General features: G+C 41.9%; 1 protein-coding gene across 3 annotated transcripts in view; it reads right to left on the bottom strand.

Moving 5' to 3' along the window:
* The window catches only part of SLC7A2 (solute carrier family 7 member 2), a 74,570-nt gene extending 63,812 nt beyond the window's left edge, over window positions 1–10,758 (bottom strand). Inside the window, exons 1-2 of one of the 3 annotated variants that reach the window (XM_007961734.3) lie at window positions 10,617–10,758; window positions 5,660–5,703 (exon numbers count right to left, since the gene is read on the bottom strand). The gene's annotated coding sequence lies outside the window, so the exon portion shown is untranslated. The remainder of the gene's footprint in view (window positions 1–5,659; window positions 5,704–10,616) is intronic. The other 2 variants (XM_007961735.3, XM_007961736.3) reach the window with 2 other exon arrangements.
* Window positions 10,759–17,786: the final 7,028 nt, after the last annotated feature.

Genomic DNA, 17,786 nt, shown 5'->3' with positions numbered 1-17,786 from the left:
ACTTACTTGTTTAAAAGCACCATTTATGAGGTTCAAACCCTAATGACTTTAGAAGACTTAGAACTTATATTTAAAGTCTTTTTATTTTTAGATTAAGACTATATTTTCCCATTTTCTGGTAAAAGTATGCCATTTAATAAACTTGTTCATATCATAAGAATGTCTGTCACTCTACTAAAATATCTTATCCAAATAAATTAATTTCCAAGAAATTTTAAAAACTAAAAACTTCCTCTTCCACTCTTCCTGAACACTTACAATTTTCTAAATGCACTTCATTAGCTTCAAATATCTCTTTGAAAAATAATTTAATAACTTATGAAATCTTTAGGGCATATTTCTATTATATGTTATCACTAAATTAAGAGTTTCTTAAATTTATTCATTTGTATTTTTTCTTTTTTCACTGAGATGTAGTAATTGTACATATTTATGGGATACAGGATATTTCAATATGTATATACTATATGTAACGATCAAATCAGGGTAATTTGCATATCCATCACTTCAAATATTTTTCATCTCTCTGCATTGTGGACATTCAAAATCCTTTCTTCAAAAAACTTAAAAAGGCCAGGTACAGTGGCTTATGCCTATAATTCCTGCACTTTGGGAGGTGAAGGTGAGAAGATCGTTTGAGGCCAGGAGTTCAAAACCAACCTATGCAACACAGTGAGATCCCCGTCTCCACACACACAAAAATAATATTAATGCGCGTGCACACACACACACACACACATTTAAATCACTTCCAGCTTTTTAATATTATATAATAAATTATAGTTAACCATTAAAATCTAAAAATTTTAAGTTAAAATTGTACTGATTCTCAATTTAAAAATTCCACATAGGCCAGGCATGGTGGCTCATGCCTGTAATGCCAGCACTTTGGGAGGCCGAGGCAGGTGCATCACAAGGTCAGGGGATCGAGACCATCCTGGCCAACATAGTAAAACCCAGCCTCTACTAAAATATAAAAAAACTAGCCAGGCGTGGTGGTACGCGTCTACAGGAGGCTAAGGCAGGGGAATCGCTTGAAACCGGGAGGCAGAGGTTGCAGTGAGCCAAGATCGCGCCGTTGCACTCCAGCCTGGCGACACAGTGACAGTCTGCCTCAAAAACAAAAAAAAAAAACCACAAATAAGTAGTGCATTCTAGTAATTATTATTTGTTTTCACAAAACAGAATGGTCTGGTTTTTCAACATGCTTGGACTCTAGTCTTCACTCTATCCCTAGCTGTCTAACCTCACATGAGCTGAGATTGCGCCAATGCACTCCAGCCAGGTGACAAAGCGAGAGTCTGTCTCAAAAAAAAAAAAAAAAAAAAAAAAAAAAATTAGACATAAGTAGTATATTCTAGTAATTATTAGTTTTCACAAAAACAGAATGGTCTGATTTTTCAATATGCTAGGACTCTAGTCTTCACTCTATCCCTAGCTGTCTAACCTCAGATGAGTTACACCTCTCAAGACCTCAGTCTCTTAACCTATAAAAAGAGCGCTCTAAAATGTCATTCTGAGGCACTTACTTCTCTTCCGTATTTGTCTAGCACTGTGCCAGAAATTTGATAACTGTCCACAGCCAAGGAGGCTGCAGAAGAACATGTCCGAAGCCTCTGAAATTTCACACAGGACAGTTTTAAATGTACTGTGAAGTTTAGGCTTTAAAATACAAAACCAACTACCACAACAGTGTCTCATCATTTTTATAGTGATATAAGCAAACGAATTTCCAGGACACCAAGCGTTATTCATGTCATCAATCCTCTTTAAAGAAAACAGTGATTTTAGTTATAAAAATGAAATTCTGCTAAGTTTCAAGAAAGTTTAAAGCAGGCACCAGCCCAGCACTTGTTTTCACAGCTCTACTACTACAAATTTTATCAACACCCACTACTGTCTCTGAATGGCATGTAAAAGCGCTCTGTGCCATGCTCTTGATGAATTGTACAGACACAAGTCCTACTCCACCTACACAACCACTATGCCACAAATACAATGCCTTTAAAAGAGGGCTCTCTTTTGCAATGAAACATTACAAATCCTAGCTACAAGTAAAGCAAATATTGCAAGAGATAATTTCAGCAGTTAAATCAGCATTAAAATTCCTCACTTCGTCTCACTACTACTCATTAAGCATGTTATTAAACAAACGTAACTATAAAAGGAAAAGTTAAGGGTTATTTTACATTGTAAAAACGGATAAGGCCCTGTAAGGATGCTTCCATTGGTCTTTAGTATGATTCAGTTCTATTCACCTGTGAGTTTACTAAATCTCAGAGATTTCTACAAGAACATCCGTATCAGACTGACATTGTGCTGGCAAGATTAGATTTCAAATGTCACGCTAAAGATGCTCCAATTTTAGATAAGAAAAGAGGGCACTGACTATTCTTATCCATTTTTTTTTTCCTGTTTATTTCATACATTTACGAATACTCAACTTAAATGATCTCAGCCAAAACTCAAGCAAATTTGTTTCTGGCCCATAGGAAGACATTGAAATCTATGAAACTAAGAATTTGGAGGAAAAAAAGATGGTGAGGCTGGAGATCACTGAAGTCAAGTATATCCTTGAGGCCAGGGAACGGCGTCCACCATGGCACTAGTGAGAACGGTCATTTCTGTGTTACTGCCACAGCTCTGCGACTCACAGAGTGCCCCCGACTGCCGCATCTACTTCTGAGCCAGTTCTCAGCGCCAACTTGGAGGTCATAAGCAGTCTTCTTCAGCAAGAGGAAAGGAAGCATGACCAAGAAGGCCCCATCCTGCCCACAGGATTCTCTCTTAAGATATTTCTCCGGGAAGTTGAAATGGTTTCTGCATTCCAGGGTTCTTATCTTGGGTTTCTGAAACCCTGGTAGCCCACTGGTTGGAATGCAGGAAGTCTTGACCTTCCAGAAATCTTACACAAAATTGCCGGAGGGAGGAGGCACAGTTTACATACAGATGTGCATTCTTTTTTACAGGGAAGTGAACTGGATAGGATTGGGGGTACATGCTTCCATCACTTAATATCCTTAACTCCCCTAAAACATCAAGGGAGTCACTGCTGTACAGAACAGCTGCTCTGATCTTAAGAGTTCTTCTTTCCCCCAGAGGCGTGAATGTAAACAGAATGGCCAACATATCGGAGTAAAGGAGGAGGAGCTCTTTCTCTGTGTATCAGGGAACTATGGGAACCATTCATTCAAATGCCTTTCATTAGAAAAAACTGTAAACGTCACCTAATCTTTTCTTTTTCTTTACCTGAATTTCTTTAGTTCTCCTGTTTGAGTCAGTTATTCAATCTTTTAACAGTTGCAGTTAAATCTCAGAGACTGCTCAAACAGTATGGCCCTCAAGTTGTAAATATTAATACAATTCCACTTAAAAAGAGTAGGACCTTTAACTTCTCCAAATTTGTTAATAAAAGGTGGTAATATAGATGAAAACCAGAGAGTAGAAGACGTGGTAGAAGAGTAACTGTGAACATATATGGGTTCTCTAAGGAATGCATACAGAAATACAATCGATAAACTTGACAGAATTAATTGTTACTCCGGTCATTCAAAATGATCTCAATTTTATCCCATAATAAGAACCACTGGCAATTCTATCACGTTTGCGCTCTGCCAATTAGAATTACATAAACATTTTAAAATATCACTGCAATTCAAGACTTTAAAATGTGAAATAATCTAAAGAGCAACTAATTCAAAGGTAACGGTTTCAATTCCTTAGAAACTGAACTCTGTACGAAACTGACCATAGTCCAGGAGAGCCACAAGATCTCGTTTACCACCTGCCTCAATCTCACTGAGCACCTGGCACATTCCCACAGGGCACACAGCCGATGCTCGATACTTACTCCACACTGAGACTCACTAAACACTCAACAGTCCCCTTTCGTTTCAAGATGATCAATAAACCGAATTCTTAGTAGTTTGTTATTCTTCTATCAATGCCTTCAAGAAAGTCCAGATCAATGCAAAATGCCAGGCCTCTGAGTTGAAATCGAAACCTCACTTCGCTTGGTGAATCACAGCCAATGTGATTTCACTTTCTTGCCATAGGCTGCTGTGGAACAAAGGTAAATTCCTCATGTGGCCAAAATACACCTGAGTGTTTCTGAGGCCTAAGGATGGAGGGTCAAAGCTCACCGTAGGTTCCTTCTAGGTCTCCCCAGAACTCAAGAGCAAAGATGTCTCCCAAACAATTGCTTAAATCACAACTGAATGAAAGAAACCACTTAAAACTTGCTGGTGAATTCAAACCTAAATATAAAATTGGATTGTTTCATATGATCATTAAAGCAAATAGAAAGTCCATCCAGAGTAGCCTAAAGTTTTGAGCTCAGGCTTTTCCCAGAGGAATTCATACCCACATTGATACAAATTATCACAAAGAGTTTCCATTTGAATTTCTATCAGGACAAGTACCTTGGAAAGTTGCAAATATTCTGTGAACTATGAGCATCATGTATGAATAATAAGTACCCTTTGCTAGAACAGACAAGGAACATCGTGGGAGTGAATATAAAGCAAATTTCAGGAAGGAAAAAAGGCACGATCCAAAGAAACAGCCACCCTTCTGAAGGGGAAAATTTCTTTCAATAAAGATGTTTTTTGTCGGGCGCGGGGGCTCATGCCTGTAATCCCAGCACTTTGGGAGGCCGAGGCGGGCAGATCACGAAGTCAGGAGATCAGAATCATCCTGGCTAACACGGTGAAACCCCGTCTCTACTAAAAACACAAAAAACTAGCTGGGCGAGGTGGCAGGCGCCTGTAGTCCCAGCTACTCCAGACGCTGAGGCAGGAGAATGGCGTGAACCCGGGAGGCGGAGCTTGCAGTGGGCCGAGACTGCGCCACTGCACTCCAGCCTGGGCGACAGAGTGAGACTCTTGTCTCAAAAAATAAACAAATAAATAAAAATAAAAATAAAGATGTTTTCTACTTGAAGAAAAAACACAAAGAAGAAATTTGTGAAATTTTTATTTACTAATTGATTTATGGAAAGTTCATTTAAAATTTTATTAACTTATATAACATTTTTAAATAATAATATAATGAACATGCACTCACCACCCAACCCAAGACCTAAAATGAATACTATTTACTGCCCATGTAAGAACCAATCATGATATTCTAGCAGTGCGTTGTGAAGAACTATGATTAAAGAATTTGGAGCACCTGAGGTCCACTGAACAAAAATCTTGCGAAGTGATTCCCCTAGAAGAAATGGACTCATTCCAGGATTCCTTTAAATAATCTGCCTGAGTAGACTAAAAAATGTGAATCAATTTCTTGTCCACAACCCCCTCCACCCAACCTCTCAGGAATGATTATCAAAAATTTTCTAAAAGGTACATTCACAAGAACCAGGAACCTGGAAAGTGAACCAGTGATACTCAACTCCGTACTTCGATGGAAACCTTCCTTGTACAATGGAAGAGCAATATCTTATAGGAACTGAAGTCTCCAGTAAACATTCTTTTAAAGTATTTTTTTCTTCTACTAGGCTAATGGTAGGACACGAAACTCAATGTGTTTCTTCTAACAGAAGAACTCTTCCCTCTCTAATATGGAATAGGCACAAATCTTTCCACTGTCAACATTTTTTTTAAATCAGTCCTTTTTCCATTCCAATGTGCAAGCCAAGATTGAAATCAACACTAACCTGTAAAGGCTCACTGCTTTCCTGCTGGTCTTCAGAGTCTCCTGCTGGAAGAAGCAATGATGGGAGTGGTAACTAAAGGGCTCATGTGATTTCTCCATTCTTTGTTTTTAAGCCTCCACCTCCCAGACTCAAGCGATCCTCCCACCTTAGCCACAGATACACTCCCACCATACACACACACACACACACACACACACACACGCTTGTAGGAAAACTTAGGGAGACTTGATGAAGCCAAAATGGGTTAAGGAAACAAGAGAATTTTCCCCACAACTGTGGGAAAAACTAGTAAGAATCAACAAGGGACATAAAAATTCTTTGTTGTGTATTGTTCACCAAATATTCCAAAAATGAATACAACACAGTCGGGGCTTTTTTTTTTTTTTTTTTTAAGCTCCTGTTACAAAGGTCATGGAATGTTCTCGCATCACTCGCCTTCCCAATACTGAATCCCAGATTAGGCTCAGTTGTGCAGAGGGGGGGTTAGTACACAGCAGTGCCAGAATGGGTGTGCGGGTGTTACTTTCATTTTTTATCTCATTTTACAAATTTTATATTTTATTTTTTGCAGGAGGATGGGGATATGGCGAAAAATTAAATTCATGACATTTGCAGCACTAGAAGGCTCTAGCTTCATGATTCAGTCTTGGATGTATAAAGTCCTGTATCAAGAAATTCCAAGATTTTCCATAACACATTACATGCATACACACCCAGAATAACAGGGAGCCACAACTCTGAAGAGAGAGGTTCAAACTAAAAGTCTAAATAAGAACAGCAGAGACGTGACCCACATATTCGAATTCAGCCTTTAAAATAGCCTCATTAACTCAAATCTTTTCTTAAGTCAATACTAATTATACTCACCAGTGAGGTCAACATAATGGCAGCAGAGGCCTTTCTCAGAAATATTTAAAGTTTAAGAGTCCACAGGAGGCCGAGTGCAGTGGCTCATGCCTGTAATCCCAGAACTTTGGAAAGCCGAGGCAGGCAGATCACTTGAGGCCAGGAAATCGAGACCAACCTGGGCAACATGGCGAAACCCCATCTATACTAAAATTATAAAAATTAGCCGAGCATGGTGGCACACGCCCGTAATCCCAGCTACTAAGGAGGCTGAGGCATGAGAATCGCTTGAACCCACGAGGTGGAGGTTGCCGTGAGCCCAAGATCGTACCACTGCACTCCAGTCTGGGCGACAGAACAACAGAATGAGTCTCAAAAAAGAAAAAAAAAAGTCCGTAAGAATGTGAAAACTAACAGTATACTACTTGTTTCCATAGATTGATATGTAACAGTTTCCATTCCTAAGATGGACAAGAGAAATTAATAGGTGACTCATGCTGTGATTACCTTAACTAGCTGGAGCCTGACGGAAATGAACCCCTAATTGGCTAGGGTGTGGGTGGGTGTGTGTGTGTGTGTGTGTGTGTGTTTGAGACAAACTCTGTCGCCCAGGCTGGAGTGCAGTGGCGCAATCTCGGCTCACTGCAACCTCCACCTCCCGGGTTCAAGCGATTCTCCTGCCTCAGCCTCCCAAATAGCTGGGACTACAGGCGCCTGCCACCGCACCTGACTAATTTTTGTGTTTTTATTTTTGATTTTACTTTAAGTTATTGGATACATGTGCAGAACACACAGGTTTGTTACATAGGTATGCATGTTCCATGCTGGTTTGCTGCACCTATTAACCCAATTTTTGTATTTTTAGTGGAGACGAGGTATCACCATGTTGTCGAGGTTGGTCTTGAACTCCTGGCCTCAGGTAATCTGCCCCAATTGGCTGGGTTTTGTCAATGTCATCCATAACATTTCCACAGCCACAAGCACCCCTTCTAAAACAAGAGCTAGAAAGTCAAGTAAAAGGGAAATATAAGAGGAGTGCAGACAAATTTGTTACTACTAGTGAAATGAAAATGTCCAGCACATGTGCTTTTAATGATGCAATAGTAGCATCACCTTCATGTATTAGAGAGAGCATGTAAATTACTTGCTTTGTGGCACAGACAGTTCTGAAATTGCCTGCTTAGAAGTGGTGGTATTTTTCAATACAGTACAGCAAAATAAAAAACTACTCTTAAAATCCACCAATGGAGTTCCCCAAATGTAAACACAACTATAGAATCCCTCTAAAACCAGAGTTACATATTACTTTTTTGATTTTCTAGTGTACAGAGTAGAAACTCAGTTTTCAATGAAGGAATAAATACATTTGAAGACCATAAAGCGTCTTTCCTCAAACTGTTGAAATCAGTGGCATTCACTCAACAAAAAAGACATACTAAACATGTGTTATGTGACAGATACTGTATTAGGTACTAAAATGAAAAGTTATTAAAACAGAAGACAATGACAAGAACAATTGTTTTCTGTTGTCATTCAAGGCTGTATCTATATGGTTTTGAATATTCAGATTAAAGGTTTAGAAATGAGTTAACAGCTTCGATTTTCAAGCCCATTTAGACAAGTGCTATCAGTTAAGCGAAATCTTAGTTAACTAGGTTTTTCAGGATTCAGTTGGATGACAAAGCATTCAAATGATGTACCCAATACTAAACATGTGACTATTTAGAAATATATTCCCCTGAAAGTTTTTTGATTTTGTTCTAAATGTTTGGCATCTAGTAGGTAGTCTGTAAGAGTCTTTAAAATCAATGTGTTCATATCTACATGTTTGGGAAAATAAAGCAAAAAGCAACATGAAGGTGCTTTCAAGATTCTGTTCTGAAAGTTGTTCACCAAAGGGCACCAAAGTAAAACCAGCAGATGGCTCTGAACACATAGAGAGAGAAGCGGGGAGAGAGAATGGAGGGAAGAGGGAGAGAGAGGGGGAGAGAGAAGTGAGGGAGAGAGGGAGGGAGAGAGAGAGAGACAGGAAGAGAGAAGGGAGGGAGAGAGGCAGGGAGAAGGAGGGAAGGAGGGAAAGACAGGGAAAGAGGGGGAATGAGGGAGAGAGAGGGGGAAAGAGAGGGAAAAATAAAACAAGAGAAGACAGAGGCTAGGCTAAATAGAGAAGTTGCCAGAGGACTTCTGGGAAAAAACATTTGAAAAGGAAGGACTGAAAAGAGAAGAAATGGGCACAACGAGGACTCCGGGTCTGGCCATAACAGCCAGGAGAAACAAGGGCTTAAGCCAGGAGGTCTGAAAAGAGAATAGAAGGTAGACCGCCTAGAATGGGGACAAGGTACTTCCACTTTGCAAAGGTGAGTGTGTTTGCAATGCAAAGCAAGAAACGAGAACTTTAAAATGTTCAGGCACATGTGTTCAAATGGCAAAGATATATGGGAATAGAAGATGAAAAACTCCAGTGTAAAATTAGGCTTTTTAAATTGCCACAGCTCCCCTGTCTCCCCGGCTAGTTTCTATTCGCCTTCACAGTCTCCTAAGCCCAGTGACAGGAGAGTTCTGGAATGATTAGAGATTCTGGAATGAAAAGAGCTATGCCCACTGCTTAGGAGGCCAAGGATTCTGCAAACTGGATCCCTGCAGATACCACAGCGCTTTACTCTGGTCTCCAAGGCCATGGCACACCCTAAAAGATTAAAATGCTTTAAGGTAAATGACCATTCCCAGATGAAGGCACAGCATGGAAATAACGTGTGGGTCAAGGGAGGAAACTTCAAAAATCACAATAAAGTGCACTCCCAGATTCAATTCAGAGCGGGCAACTAGCAACTCTGTAGTAAAAGGAGGGGGAAAAAGTAGTATGTTCTGCACAGAGAGATCATTTCATGTGACGCTTCAGTGCAATTAAAATAAAAAAGGATTTACTAATTACAAAGCAATCCTAACAAGGTACATAATATATAATATTCACATCCTATACATCTACTAGAGAAAGATTACAAACACAAAATGTTTCGCCTTCCGGAGGAGATAATTATTAAGTTTTAAAGACTGGTTCAGGCAAGAATGAAAAAGTATCAAGTCAAGGCCACATACATTCTAATTTTATAACCCAGGCGGCCCTGGACAGGATTCAGAGAGCTCTTATTTGAGTAAGATCTGACGATATCCCCTCATTGAAAGGATTAGCGCTTCCGCACAAACGTCCAGATAAATCTTATTACTGGTCCAAAATTAGTCACCTAAAGGCTTTAGACAGTTTCGCATAAATATATACAATTCTGAAGAGGCTGAGTACTTTTTCTCTTGAAATCCAGGCACTATATCCACTTCAAAAGCCACGTATGATTGTGACTTTTGCTGAGCATATTGCTTTTCAACGAGTTGAAGATACAATCTCTCAAAACCTTACTCCATAGACTAGATGTAAGCGACAGAAGACGATCGAAAGAAAGTTTTCCAGGCGCACAGGTACTCTGGGGTGAGGGGTACGGAGATTCTCCAAGCCTCAAGAACAGCGTTTCATGAAATGGGCTTCACGAAACGGGCTTAAAAATACTGCCCAAGTCAAACGGATTTTAAAAGGCACCTAGTTACTTTAAAATACCCAATACAAACATCAAGATGGGCCATGTTACCAGGTCCCTGCAGAAGGTGAAGGGGCTTCCAGCGCTCCAAGCCGGGTTTCTAATTTAAGCCAAGCAGCCCAAGAGAGCGATGGCGACTTCGGGGACCGGACCCCGGCAGCGTGCGGGTCCGGGAGGTTCAGCCTACCAACTCGGAGAGGGGTGCGCCAAGCCCCCCTGGAAAGAGTGACTCAAGGGTCCCCGCGAAGTCGCCGTACCAGCCCCTCTCCCAGTTTCAGCGGTCACCGAAGCCCCGGCAAAGCCGACTGCACAGGGACCAGACGAGCCGCGGCGCACCCCGGGGCGCAGCCCCGAGGACGAGGGTCCGCAGCTTCAGCCCCAGCCCACGGCCCCGGTACTCCGCGCCGAAAAGTCGCTGGAGTGCGGCCTCCGCGCAGCTGTGCGCAGCTGGACCCGTCCCAGGGCGCCCGCGCCCCGCTTCTTCCCCGCGGCCTCTCGGCGGGGCGGGCGACCTGGCAACTTACTGGGGCTGCGCTGGGGGCCGCGCCGAGAAGGCGGCGATGGGCTGGCGGCTGGAACGCGTCGGGGGCCCGCGGCTAGGGGAGGCTGGAGCAGCGGCCGCCGCCTCGCTGGTCCCGCGAACTGGAGCGCCCGCCGGCAGCGCTGAGCAAAAGGCGGGCTGGGCACGTGGGCGCCACTCTGTGTAGCCGCCCGGGGCGGGGGCGGGGGCGGGGCGCGGGGCCAGGCGGCGCCGCCTCCTCCAGCCTCCCCCGCGCTCCCGGAACGCGACCCGGAGCCCGCCTCCCGCCGGGCCCCGGCCGCGCTGGCCAATCCCCGGGGTGGGCGGTGTGCGGCTCCGCGGGGTTTGCCTGGAGCCGGGCACACGTGGGCGGGCGCTGGCCCCGGGCTAGGCCGGCGGGCGCGGGCCGGAGAAGCGGTGCTGCGCGCGAGGACAAAATTCGTCCTCTCCTGGGAGGATCAAACCTCGAGGGCATTTCCGAACCTTCTAAGCAGAGTTCTAAGTGGGGTTTTGGTCCCCGCGTTTACTGTTCATTCTAGACAGATTTTGGAAATAAGAAAATAATAATAAAATACAATAATAGCAATGATAAATAGAAGCCCAGATGGATGTGCTTTGTCAAATGCAACCTAAACGTTGATAAATAATGTGCAGTTGCTATTTTGGAAGACTCCAGTAGCATGAATAGGTAGTCACGACTGTTTGGGGGTGGGTTTATAGGATATGACGTTATTTCCAGGGGAGCAAGAGCAGAAGTTACACAATCAGGGTTTCTCCTACTGTGCTATTGTTTACTTTGGGAGTCTCTGATAAGATTAAAGTCACAATGTGAAAGCCTGTTAATTTTAATCCAATACGAAGCGAAACACGCACTGAATTTAACAATAAGTGTGTGTCTGTGTGTGTGTGTGGTTTGTCTTTAGAGACAGGGTCTCTGTCGCCCAGGCTGGAGGGCAGTGACACGATCGTGGCTCACTGGAGCCTCGACTTCCTGGGCTCAAGCGATCTTCTCGCCTCAGCCTCTCGAAGTGCTGAGAATTACAGGCTTGAGCCACCACGCCCGGCCTATTACTATTTTTGTTTGACAGAAAGGCCCACCTTACTTTGCTTAGTATTGGAGTAAACGTCGCTTTAACCCACCTACTAGTAATAACTTTAGCAAAGTGCCAGGTTCGTATTGCTGCCTCACAGTACATATACAATTTTAATGTGATATTCTAAATCATTCTTAACTTCAAGACATATTTCCCCTAGATAATCTAATAAATGGTGTGGGACTTCATTCCAGAAGATAGCACACACACGCAAAATCCCAATTACTATTTTCAGAGCTTATGTACCTCAGGAAGCCATCCATGGATTTCATCAAAAACTGGAAGTGTAGGCCGGGCGTGGTGGCTCACGCCTGTAATCCCAGCACTTTGGGACGCCGAGGCGGGCGGATCACCTGAGGTCAGGAGTTCGAGACCAGTCTGGCCAACACGGTGAAACTCCATCTCTACAAAAAATACAAAAATTACGCGGGCCCGGTGGCGGGCGCCTCTAACCCTAGCTACTTGGGAGGTTGAGGCAGGAGAATCGCTTGAGCCCAGGAGGCAGAGGTTGCAGTGAGTGGAGATAGCGCCACTACCGTCCAGCTTGGGCGACAGAGTGAGACTCCGTTTCAAAAACAAAAACAAATGAACAAAAAAACTGAAAGTTTAAACAGCACTGTGATTACAAAGATATTATGTGATAGACTAAATGTCTTAAGTAATAGAGACTGTCAAAGTAAACTTATTTTTACAGTCAAAAAAATTCCTTATGCGAATTATCATTAATAACATTAAGAGAAATGACGCATGTGGACTTTTAACACCAGATTCCTCCTCAATCCCACAGCTAGGAGGCGCTGTTCAAGGGAGTGATGAGTGAAGATACTTTGTCTAATTTCTTTTTTTTTTTTTTAATTTTTTTTACTTTGTCTAATTTCTAAGGGTGAGTAATCTGATCTAAAATTTTTCCACAGGTTTTAAAAAAAAATAGAGATTCCTTAGAGCTGCGGTGGCTCAGGCCGGTTGCCCTGGCACTCAGGGAGGCGAGGCTACACGTTTGAGGCCGACCTGGTCAACACTGATTGAAAAGTCATAAAAAAATAAAAATAAAAAAATAGAGATTCCTATTATTAGACTTAAGCAATTATTTCCCCCACATATTTTTACTTAAAGGCTCTGTGTTTAAATCTGTTTAATTGGTGATTAAGTTACAACACAATGAGTTGGGATAAACAAATCTATTTGACATTTGGAAACTGCCAATTTTGTCAGAATACCGATCTCTGAGTTTACCTAATCTGCCTGCCGGAGCACTTCCAGAAGCAAGAACATGCTGTGTTCATGTGTGTGAATAAGAAAAACAATTTCATCTCTAAGCAAAAAAAGAGCAAGTTCTTTCAAACAACTTTCTAACAAGATTGCTGAATATCTTGATACACTAGTTCTTGACTTAATATATTCCATTTCCTGTTTGAAATTATTGATTAACCCTGAATCCTGCCTCACAAATTTTGGTTATTTCTCACCTTTAAAAATGTGTTCAGATGTGGAAAGAATAGGATATCCACAGATTTAGTATGAGTCTGTAAGACAGACCATGAGACAAGAGAAAATAGAATCGAATTTTTAGAAACGAAATATTTGAAACAGGTTTAGCTATTTTGACTTCATCTTCATTGGCATTTTCTCTTGCTGCCCGGGGTTGAATTAGCATCTTTTTCCCAGTTGAGTAAAGTTTTCACCCACCTTCGACTTCGCCCTTCCTAGTTTACTGCCATCACTTTTCACTTTCACCCGTCAAGTTTCCTCCCTAGGAATGAAGCAGAAAATCCAACTTAGTCATTTTCAGCAGACAGAGTAACCTAGGTTGTCATCTTCCAAAGATTTCACAAACATTTGTGCATGTCTGAACTCTTAAGGCTTTATGAAATTGCGGGGAATTTTAAGGGACTTCTGTAGCTGAATAAATTCCACACCCTGTACTCCCACACTTGCCAAATACAACCTAAAGTAAATCTCATGTCCACAAATAAGGGATTTATTTCAACTAGCAAGACTGAAGGAGTGGATTCCTACCAGTTCTAATTCGTGACTCTATTATCGCCAAGCTATTTTAGCGAAGACAAGCCAAAATCCTCCAATTTTTTTCAAATGGTTGGATACTGGATACTAATGCTTGTGCTGTCTCTGCATCAACTCAAAAGGGAAAAAGAGTTGGACCAGAGTCAGAGCACTAGCTGTTTGTTTTTTAAGATGGAGTTTCACTCTGTCGCCAGGCTGGAGTGTAATGGCGCGAACTTGGCTCACTGCAACCTCCGCCTCCCAGGTTCAAGCGGTTCTCCTGCCTCAGCCTCCGGAGTAGCTGAGATTACAGGCACTAACCACGATGCCCAGCTACTTTTTTTGTATTTTCAGTAGAGACGGGGTTTTACCATGTTGGCCAGGCTGGTCTCGAACTCATGACCTCAGATGATCTCGCCTGCCTTGGCCTCCCAAAGTGTCGAGATTACAGGCCTGAGCCACCGCGCTGACCCAGAGCACTAGTTTTAAGAGCTTTCAGGCCACCGCTGTTCTCCACTCCCCTTTCAAAAATGTGTGAAAATCTAGAGGCGGCTTTCCACTGGACACAGTCCGAATCTGCCCATCCCTTAAAGCAAGCAACAAAATATTGAAAAAATGGTTGGAAAAAAATACAGCAAGTCCTTGTAAATGACAGGTAATCTTTCAAATTCATCTTTTTCTACTTGTCTTTTAACCAAGACCAAATCATCGTGTTGCAATGATTTTCACTCCTACATTGCTCTTCCTATGAATTTCCCTGCATCCTGTCGCTTGGTGTCTTTCTGGAGTTTCTTTATGTTGGCCATTAATCAGGAATGGCCCCGAGCTCCACCCGCCCCGTGCTAGTCTCTGACTCCATCTGCCAGAAATCCTGCTGGGACTCTTATCTGCTGGAAAAAGTCAGTTTTCTTAATCCAAACATCAGTTAGCCTGTTCCTCTAAGGACTGAAAACCAGGGATTTAGGAGGGAGTTCAGATAATGTAAATCCTCTTTTTTCTTTAACCTTCACAAGGGTCCTAATTGCTCCAGAAATCTCTTCCTAATCATATTCAATGGACCTTTCCTGGTTCTCATGGGCCTCAAACTCGCTCCTGCTTTGTTTCTTTCTTTCTCTAAACTGTCTCCTCCTTGGCTTCCACGATCTCTTGCTTTTCCTCTTACTATCCTGATAACTTTTTGTCTTGCTTGCTCACTAAGGCACTCTTAAGATTAAATTATTGAATCATTTTATCTCCATCAATCTTCACAATCTAGGTTGTTATGCTTTTCTTTTTTCTTTTTTTTTTTTTTTTTTGAGGCGGAGTCTCATTTTGTCGCCCAGGCTGGAGTGCAGTGGTGCAATATCGGTTCACTGCAATCTCCGCCTCCTGGGTTCAAGTGATTCTCCTGCCTCAGCCTCCCAAAGAGCTGGTATTACAGGCTCCTGCCATCATGCCTGGCTAATTTTTTTGTATTTTTAGTAGAGATGGGGTTTCACTGTGTTAGCCAGGATGGTCTCAATCTCCTGACCTCGTGATCTGCTCGCCTCGGCCTCCCAAAGTGCTGGGATTACAGGCGTCAGCCAGAGTGCCTGGCCGAGAGAGTAACTTTTACCTCCTTTTCTACAAAAGAAAAAAATTAAGAACCACTAATCATGCTGAGGCAGAGACAGAGATCGATCCACTGCACTCCAGTCTAGGCAAAAGAGAGAGACTCAGCCTCTTAAAAGAAAAAAAAGGGTAATCCCCTTTTATCTGTGGGAAGTTGGGGGGGATATGTTCCAAGACCCTCAGTGGATGCCTGAAATCATGGATAGTACTAAACCCTATATATACAATTTTTTTTCTATGCATACGTACTGTGATAAAGTTTAATTTATAAACTAGACAGAGAGATAACAATAAAATAGAATAATTATAACAATATACTGTAATGAAAGTTATGTGAATATGGTGACTCTCTCAAAATACCTGATATTAACAAAAATAACTATGATTTACTGTGGATAACTGAAAACACAGAAAACTAAACCGTGGATAAGGGGCTGGTGCTGCTGTACTCATGTGAAAATGTTACTGTTTAGCACCCTCCAGGGCTGCTTCTCTGTAGCCACATCAGAATGTTAAATTCATTGAGCTCAAACAATGACAAGTAAAATTACCCTCTGGCAGGAGGGAAAAGGAGGAAGGACCGTTGGTTTCTTGCTTTTAAAAGAGAAACTTCAGCCAAATTAAATTTAAAGGAGTTTAATGGAACGATGAACAATTCACAAATCAGACAGCCCCCCAGAATCACAGCAGATTTAGAGAGATTTCAGCACAGCCATGTGGTGGAAGAAGGTTTATAGACAAAACAACGACAACAACAACAAAAGAAACAGGAAATGATGCACAGAAATCGGAAGTGAGGGACAGAAACAGCTGGATTGGTTACAGGTTGGCATTTGCTTTATTTGAACACCGTTAGAACAGTTGGTTACATTTGATTGGCCAAAACTCACTGACTGGCACATGTGTGGACGGTCAGTTTACACCTCTACTTATTATAGTTCACAATGTACAGAAAAACCTTTAGGCTGAAAAATATGTAAGGAGGCAGCTTTAGGCTAAACTTAGTTAACATTGTCCACCATGACTTTGATGTCTTTAATTGTCTGGCTTAGGCTCACCCAACGCATCCTTTAAAACGATTTATGAATTAGTATCATGTCCTAATGTATGAGTGCTTCAGAGAGTACGTTTTTTTAAAGGTTCCACCTGTTTTATCTTTATGTTTGGATTGGCACTAATTGATGCCCTTCAGCATATTAAGCAGTCTTTTTTCCCTTTTGTGACCCAGACAAGAAGGCAAAGTCCATTTTAATGAGAGGTAGTCTGGTCCACCAGCTTCTTTATAACAAGTCAATGCTAGCCCACTCAGTCAGAAGGAGAACGTCTGGGGTTCTTCCTCAATTATACAGAAGAATTGAAACTGCTGGATCTGATGGGGCTTGTCTGCTAATCTTAACTACCCAATTAAACTACACTGGGCAGGGTAACTGCATTTTCTCCAGAATTTTGGAGGAAACTTGCTCTTTTGTGCTTTTAACGGGTGCTATGGGTTGGATATAGTTTGGCCCAGCCAAAACTCATGTAGAAATCTGATCCCTAATATGTAGTGTTGGGAGGTGGTGCTTGATGGGAGATGTTTGTGTCACAGGGCAGAGCAGATTCCTCATGAATAGATGCTCATGCAGGCGTGAGTTCTCACTCTGTGGGAATGGATTTGTTCCTGTGAAAGCAGGAGCAGGTTGTTAGAAAGAGTGTGGCTTCCACAGTTTCTCTTGTTTCCTCTCTCACCATGTGATCTCTTTGCATACACTTTCACTTTCCACCATGAAAGGAAGCAATTGAGACCTTCCCCAGATGCAGCTGTCTAGTTTTGAACTTTCCAGCCACCAGAATCATAAGCCAAATAACCCTCTTTTCCTGATGAATCACCCAGTCTCAGGTATTCTGTTATAGCAATGCTAAATGGACTAAGATGCCTGGAAATGGGGAGATTGAGCTCTTACAGCCAGGCTAAATCTGAATAAGATCCTGGCCTAACCTGGAGGGCACTCCAGTTCTGCTTAGGTTTTTGTTTTGATCTTTCCTAAGATTCAATTCTGGAGAAGAGGTTATAAAATAAAAAGATAGGATTTCATATAAATGTGTAGTATAATAAAAAACAAATTAATCCTACTGGATGCTAACAATGTACGATTTTGAGCAAAAAATTCCTCACTTCCATTTTTTTTAAGTTTCTTTTTCCTGTGAACTGGGGACAATAATAGGTAATTTCTACAGAAGATTGTAAGGAGATACACAAGGGAATGAAAACACTGCAAGCAAGTTAATCACTCAGTTTTTACTCGTACATCCATTTATACCTTCATCAGTCTAAAATTTGGTTCCAAATACAATTTAAAGTTAAAAATCTAGCTCTTCTCAGGTTACAGGTGTAAATCATGTAATGAGGGATTATCTTTATCCATTACATTAAGACAAATAAACTAACGCTTGAAAAAAGCTGACATTTTAAAACCAGATTGCTCTATCCAAGGAGTTATTCAACACTA

The sequence above is a fragment of the Chlorocebus sabaeus genome, chromosome 8 (genome assembly GCF_047675955.1).
Source record: "Chlorocebus sabaeus isolate Y175 chromosome 8, mChlSab1.0.hap1, whole genome shotgun sequence".
Classification (NCBI taxonomy): domain Eukaryota; kingdom Metazoa; phylum Chordata; class Mammalia; order Primates; family Cercopithecidae; genus Chlorocebus; species Chlorocebus sabaeus.
The sequence above is the reverse complement of the archived record's forward strand: the minus strand, read 5'-3'. Positions and strand labels throughout refer to the sequence as shown.